Genomic DNA, 6,654 nt, shown 5'->3' on the forward strand with positions numbered 1-6,654 from the left:
TGGGGGTGCCGGGGCACCCCGTGTTTGCTTGTGCATGCCGGCAGAGGGGGCCCGGTCACCACCGCCTGTACACCGTGCGCTGTGCACTGTGCACCCCTACGGCCGGGGACACGGGCTACAACCGGCTGCCGCCCGGACACCCATGCAGCCGGAGGTCACGTGGGGCATCTGCCCCATCTCTGCGTCCCTTGTGTGGCCAGGGCATCCCCCCACAAGTGCACATGGGGGAGAGGAGCCGAGGCGGGGATGGGGGTCTTGCAGGGCTTGGTACGCTTGCTGTTCCCCAGCCTGCTCTCTGGGGCATGTGGGGCTGGGGGTCACTATGCTTTAGGGTTTCTGTAACTCCATCTCACCTTCCCCATCCCTGGGTCTTCATACCAAGTTTTAGTCTTTCTGCACTTGGCATCCTGGGTCTCGGAGCTGACAAGTTTTCTTTCCACAGGGCTTTGCCCAGCACCCTGGTCCTGGTGGTGGTCTGTGGTTGTCCATGGCAGTCTGTGGCAGTCTGTGGTGTTCTGTGGAAGTCTATGATGGACTGTGGTGGTCTGCAGTAGTCCATGGCAGCCCATGGTAGTCCGTGGTGGACTGAGGTGGTCCTTGGCAGTCCACAGTGGCCCATGGAGGTCCACAATGGTCTATGGTGGACTGTGGTGGTCCACAGCAGTCCATGGTAGTCCATGGTGGTCTGTGGTGGACTGTGGTGGTCCATGGCCATCCATGATAGTCCATGGAGGTCCGTGGTGGTCTATGGTGAACCATGGTGGTCTGTGGTGGTCCATGGTAGTCCATGGCAGTCCTTGCACTGCACCAGGGCATGTTGAGCACAAAGGGCACAGCTATGCCCACCTGCCCCAGGGAGCTCATGCCCATGAGGTTCCCAGCTTGTTTTCCACGTTCCCATCAGGTGAAACCAAGCCCCAGGTCCCCAAAGCTGATGATTGTTTAATTGCTAAAAAATGTTTTTCCACCTCCTGGAGTGCAGCAGCGTGAGCTAGCGGGCTGCAGGGCCCTGCCAAGTGCCTTTACCTCTGCAACCGAGCGTGGGGCCAGAAAGCTGTCAGCCTCGGGAGGTGGCTGTAAAGAGCATGGCAGGCACCACAAGTGAGTGCCTGTGTCACGGTTGGCTCCTCTGAGGCTGGGTGGATGAGCCATGCGGGCACCACTGTGCCGCGGCACGATCATCACCACGGCATCCCTGTTGCTGCCAGAGCCCAGCACCTCCAAAGGCCACCCCATCCCAAGTGGGACAAGAACATCTCCAGGTCGGGGAGGCTTTGGCCAGGTGGGCACGAGACACACGGGGACAGGCGCAGGCACGCGGGGCAACCTTTGCACGTGTGGGCTTCCTGTGGTCCTGCTGTCCGGGAAACCTGAAGGGCTCCTCGTCTGGGTTTGGGGTTTGTGTGCCATCAGCAGAAAAAATGGAGCAGAGGCAAATGTTTTAAAGGGAAAAATGTGCGTAATGCAGCAGCTATGTTGTCCCTCCCAGCACCCAGTTCAGGGCAGGGGCTGTCCCAGTGTGTCCATGGGTTCAGTCCTCAGTGCCTGTGCCCCTCTGTGACCCAGACCCACGGCAGGGCCCTGTGAGTGTCTTTGTAGGGCACCAGGACAGGACGTGTCACCCAGGTCCCCCCTCAGGCCAGACGCTGCCCATGCTGAGCGGGGGGCACCAGCTGTGTTTCTTTGCCCTCCATCTGCTCCAAGACCCCCAGGCCAGGTACAAGGCAACCCAGACCCACACCAAACTGGTCTCTTCTACCATGAAGCTACCAGCTATCCATGGCTTCTCCTGTAGGGTGTCCCTAAAGCAGGACAGCACCCCAGGGTGCTCCCATGGGTGCCAGCCAACAGCCTGTGATGCATCAGGGCAATGCGGAGTGCAGGGGGGCTTATGGCTGGAGCAGGGGATCCATCTTTCTGATCCTAGAGAGAGAGGCCGAAGAAGATCTGAGGGATCCATCCAGGACCCAGAAAGCCCAGTGCCTCTCAAGGCTCTCCCTGTCCCTGCACCCTGCTGAAGCACGGTGCCCAGGACAGGTCTGGGAGTCCCCGGGGGTCCCCAGCACATTCTGGAGCAGTTACATGCCAGGATCAGCACAGGTGGCACAGCACTGCCATGGCAAAGTCCCCTCCATCGGGGCACAGCTTCTCTGTCATGGGGGTGCCCGGACCCCTGACCTCCCTGGCAGGTCCCCGAGCCCAACAGGCGTATGGCACTTTTTTGGCCAGCGTGGCCCAGGAATGATCTCCCAGGGTTATTTCTGACTCACAGGACAGGAAACGTTTCGGGGTTTAAGCTGAGCTGAATAATGTGCTCATTTCCTTGTGCCGACTACAAAGCACCTGCTCCAGGGGATTTATGGAGTGCCGGCCTCTCGCACTCGCTGCACGGCTGCCCGCCCGGATGTTTGTATTTTCCTGGGATGGCCAGCAAGTGCCAAGGCTTGTTTTCCTAAACACACTGCGCCCTCCCAGCACGTTTCCCTCGAGGGGAGCCAGGGCAGAGCCACGAGCAGCAGCACACCTCGGGTGCTGTGATACCTGGGGTGCCGGGGTGCCAGGGTGGGTGCCAGCACCCTGCCAGGGCTAAGGGCAGCGGGGATATGCGGCTAACCCACTGCTGCCAAAACCTGGCCTGGCACAGAGCAGCCATAGTTGGGATAAATGGCCTGGGAGAGTGCCAAAGGATGATGGAGAGGGATGGAGCATGAGGGCAAGCAAGGGAGGATGAGACCATGCAAGAGAGGGCAAGAGGGCAAGGGAGCTCAAGGAGCCATGGCATGAGGCTACCCAGACCACAGAGGCCCTGCCTGCCACTAGCTCCAAGGGGGAGGCACCCAGCCTGGGGTGGGCAGACCCCATCCCACAGCTGGGGACCCACAGGCACCATCCCCACAGCAGACCCCATCCCACAGCTGGGGACCCACAGGCACCATCCCCACAGCAGACCCCATCCCACAGCTGGGGACCCACAGGCCCCATCCCCACAGCAGACCCCATCCCACAGCTGGGGACCCACAGGCACCATCCCCACAGCAGACCCCATCCCACAGCTGGGGACCCACAGGCACCATCCCCACAGCAGACCCCATCCCACAGCTGGGGACCCACAGGCACCATCCCCACAGCAGACCCCATCCCACAGCTGGGGACCCACAGGCACCATCCCCACAGCAGACCCCATCCCACAGCTGGGGACCCACAGGCACCATCCCCACAGCAGACCCCATCCCACAGCTGGGGACCCACAGGCACCATCCCCACAGCAGACCCCATCCCACAGCTGGGGACCCACAGGCACCATCCCCACAGCAGACCCCATCCCACAGCTGGGGACCCACAGGCACCATCCCCACAGCAGACCCCATCCCACAGCTGGGGACCCACAGGCACCATCCCCACAGCAGACCCCATCCCACAGCTGGGGACCCACAGGCACCATCCCCACAGCAGACCCCATCCCACAGCTGGGGACCCACAGGCACCATCCCCACAGCAGACCCCATCCCACAGCTGGGGACCCACAGGCACCATCCCCACAGCAGACCCCATCCCACAGCTGGGGACCCACAGGCACCATCCCCACAGCAGACCCCATCCCACAGCTGGGGACCCACAGGCACCATCCCCACAGCAGACCCCATCCCACAGCTGGGGACCCACAGGCACCATCCCCACAGCAGACCCCATCCCACAGCTGGGGACCCACAGGCACCATCCCCACAGCAGACCCCATCCCACAGCTGGGGACCCACAGGCACCATCCCCACAGCAGACCCCATCCCACAGCTGGGGACCCACAGGCACCATCCCCACAGCAGACCCCATCCCACAGCTGGGGACCCACAGGCACCATCCCCACAGCAGACCCCATCCCACAGCTGGGGACCCACAGGCACCATCCCCACAGCAGACCCCATCCCACAGCTGGGGACCCACAGGCACCATCCCCACAGCAGACCCCATCCCACAGCTGGGGACCCACAGGCACCATCCCCACAGCAGACCCCATCCCACAGCTGGGGACCCACAGGCACCATCCCCACAGCAGACCCCATCCCACAGCTGGGGACCCACAGGCACCATCCCCACAGCAGACCCCATCCCACAGCTGGGGACCCACAGGCACCATCCCCACAGCAGACCCCATCCCACAGCTGGGGACCCACAGGCACCATCCCCACAGCAGACCCCATCCCACAGCTGGGGACCCACAGGCACCATCCCCACAGCAGACCCCATCCCACAGCTGGGGACCCACAGGCACCATCCCCACAGCAGACCCCATCCCACAGCTGGGGACCCACAGGCACCATCCCCACAGCAGACCCCATCCCACAGCTGGGGACCCACAGGCACCATCCCCACAGCAGACCCCATCCCACAGCTGGGGACCCACAGGCACCATCCCCACAGCAGACCCCATCCCACAGCTGGGGACCCACAGGCACCATCCCCACAGCAGACCCCATCCCACAGCTGGGGACCCACAGGCACCATCCCCACAGCAGACCCCATCCCACAGCTGGGGACCCACAGGCACCATCCCCACAGCAGACCCCATCCCACAGCTGGGGACCCACAGGCACCATCCCCACAGCAGACCCCATCCCACAGCTGGGGACCCACAGGCACCATCCCCACAGCAGACCCCATCCCACAGCTGGGGACCCACAGGCACCATCCCCACAGCAGACCCCATCCCACAGCTGGGGACCCACAGGCACCATCCCCACAGCAGACCCCATCCCACAGCTGGGGACCCACAGGCACCATCCCCACAGCAGACCCCATCCCACAGCTGGGGACCCACAGGCACCATCCCCACAGCAGACCCCATCCCACAGCTGGGGACCCACAGGCACCATCCCCACAGCAGACCCCATCCCACAGCTGGGGACCCACAGGCACCATCCCCACAGCAGACCCCATCCCACAGCTGGGGACCCACAGGCACCATCCCCACAGCAGACCCCATCCCACAGCTGGGGACCCACAGGCACCATCCCCACAGCAGACCCCATCCCACAGCTGGGGACCCACAGGCACCATCCCCACAGCAGACCCCATCCCACAGCTGGGGACCCACAGGCACCATCCCCACAGCAGACCCCATCCCACAGCTGGGGACCCACAGGCACCATCCCCACAGCAGACCCCATCCCACAGCTGGGGACCCACAGGCACCATCCCCACAGCAGACCCCATCCCACAGCTGGGGACCCACAGGCACCATCCCCACAGCAGACCCCATCCCACAGCTGGGGACCCACAGGCACCATCCCCACAGCAGACCCCATCCCACAGCTGGGGACCCACAGGCACCATCCCCACAGCAGACCCCATCCCACAGCTGGGGACCCACAGGCACCATCCCCACAGCAGACCCCATCCCACAGCTGGGGACCCACAGGCACCATCCCCACAGCAGACCCCATCCCACAGCTGGGGACCCACAGGCACCATCCCCACAGCAGACCCCATCCCACAGCTGGGGACCCACAGGCACCATCCCCACAGCAGACCCCATCCCACAGCTGGGGACCCACAGACCCCATCCCCACACCCACAGCAGACCCCATCCCACAGCTGTGGACCCACAGGCACCATCCCCACAGCAGACCCCATCCCACAGCTGGGGACCCACAGGCACCATCCCCACAGCAGACCCCATCCCACAGCTGGGGACCTGCAGACCCCATCTGGTCTGGTGGAAAGGTCTCCCCTGTGAGGAGGGCTGGGGTGTGAGTGCTGAGGCGGGGGACACCCATGGGACACGCGGGGCATGCCGGCACGCCTCCCAGCCCATGCTCCTCCAGCGCCACCGAGCTCCATCCGGTGGGCAGCCAGCCTGCAGAATAAGGTGACATCAAGGTTTTCATCATGTCCCCTCCACTTTGTCCCCTTTCTGGAGCAACAGCCTTGTTTGCTTTAGTCCTGGTGGGGTCAGCTCTGATCCCAGCCATAGTTCCAGCCTCCGGGAGCTATCCCGGCTGGCTTACCAGCTGCAGGAGGAAGGATGGCGTGAGCTGGCTGCCATTCCCTGGACAGCCCTTTGTCCCCTCCTGTCCCCTTTCCCGGATCCTGGTTGCCCTGCTCTCTCTGATGCCCCTGCTCAGCGATTCCCGTGTGCGGTCCAGCTGCTCTGGTGAGCACTGAGTGTTCAGGCGAGGTAGTGTCTGCCTGCATGCTGCCTGCACCCTGCCTGCACCCTGTCCTGGTGCCCTGGGGGCTCTGTGGCTTGAAGCATCTTCAAGGCGCTGGGCAAGAAGAGATGTCCACATCCCGCAGCCGCACCAGAGCCCAAGGCAGCACCGGGATCCAGTTGGGGCAGCTCGGCCCAGTGATAAGTTGGGGTTGGGTTTTTTTTTCTTTTTGCTGTTTAGAGAGAAAATAAAGCGCTTGTGGGGAGCAGGAGCCAAGCTCCCCAGTGCCTAAAACAGCAATCGCAGCACTTCCTCAGATTTATGGTGTTTGCTTTCACAATGCCAGCCGGGATCCTGTTTGCTTCCTGCTCTGCAGCTGCAGTCCCAGCTGAAGGCTCAGGAGATTCAGGTTTTATAACACTCCTGGATCCTGCTGATGGCAACTTGTCCAGCATCGTTTATTACCCCCGTGCCTCCTGCAGGGCTGCTGTGGGCTGTTGTCACCCCA

Source organism: Egretta garzetta, unplaced genomic scaffold, assembly GCF_000687185.1.
Source record: "Egretta garzetta isolate BGI_Z169 unplaced genomic scaffold, ASM68718v1 scaffold59, whole genome shotgun sequence".
NCBI classification, from domain to species: Eukaryota; Metazoa; Chordata; class Aves; order Pelecaniformes; family Ardeidae; genus Egretta; species Egretta garzetta.